This window comes from Aplysia californica, unplaced genomic scaffold (genome assembly GCF_000002075.1).
Source record: "Aplysia californica isolate F4 #8 unplaced genomic scaffold, AplCal3.0 scaffold00359, whole genome shotgun sequence".
NCBI classification, from domain to species: Eukaryota; Metazoa; Mollusca; class Gastropoda; order Aplysiida; family Aplysiidae; genus Aplysia; species Aplysia californica.
This window is the reverse complement of record NW_004797629.1, coordinates 738053-738458: the sequence shown is the minus strand read 5'-3', so window position 1 is coordinate 738458 and position 406 is coordinate 738053.

Sequence of the window (406 nt, the reverse complement as noted above, 5' to 3'; positions counted from 1 at the left end):
GAGAGAGAGACAGAGAGATAGAGAGAAAGAGAAAGAGAGACAGACAGACAGACAGAGAGAGATAGAAAGAAAGAGAGAGAAAGAGACAGACAGAGAGAGATAGAAAGAGAGAGAGAGAGAGAGAGAGAGAGAGAGAGAGAGAGAGAGAGAGAGAAGAGAGTTATAAAAAATATAAAGGGTGGGGGGGGGGGCTGAGAGACGACGGGGGTTATGGATATACTTATTATTACTATTATTATTATGATAATAAATAAATCATTTTGGAAAGGGACACTACATACACGAAATTGACTTAAAAGAAAAAAAAACAAGTCGGTCAGTGAAAGTTGGGCTGGTCGTAAGAAATAGGTAGAGTGGAGTTCCAAAATCACCCCCTTCCCTCTAACCCCCCCCCCAAAAAAAAAAC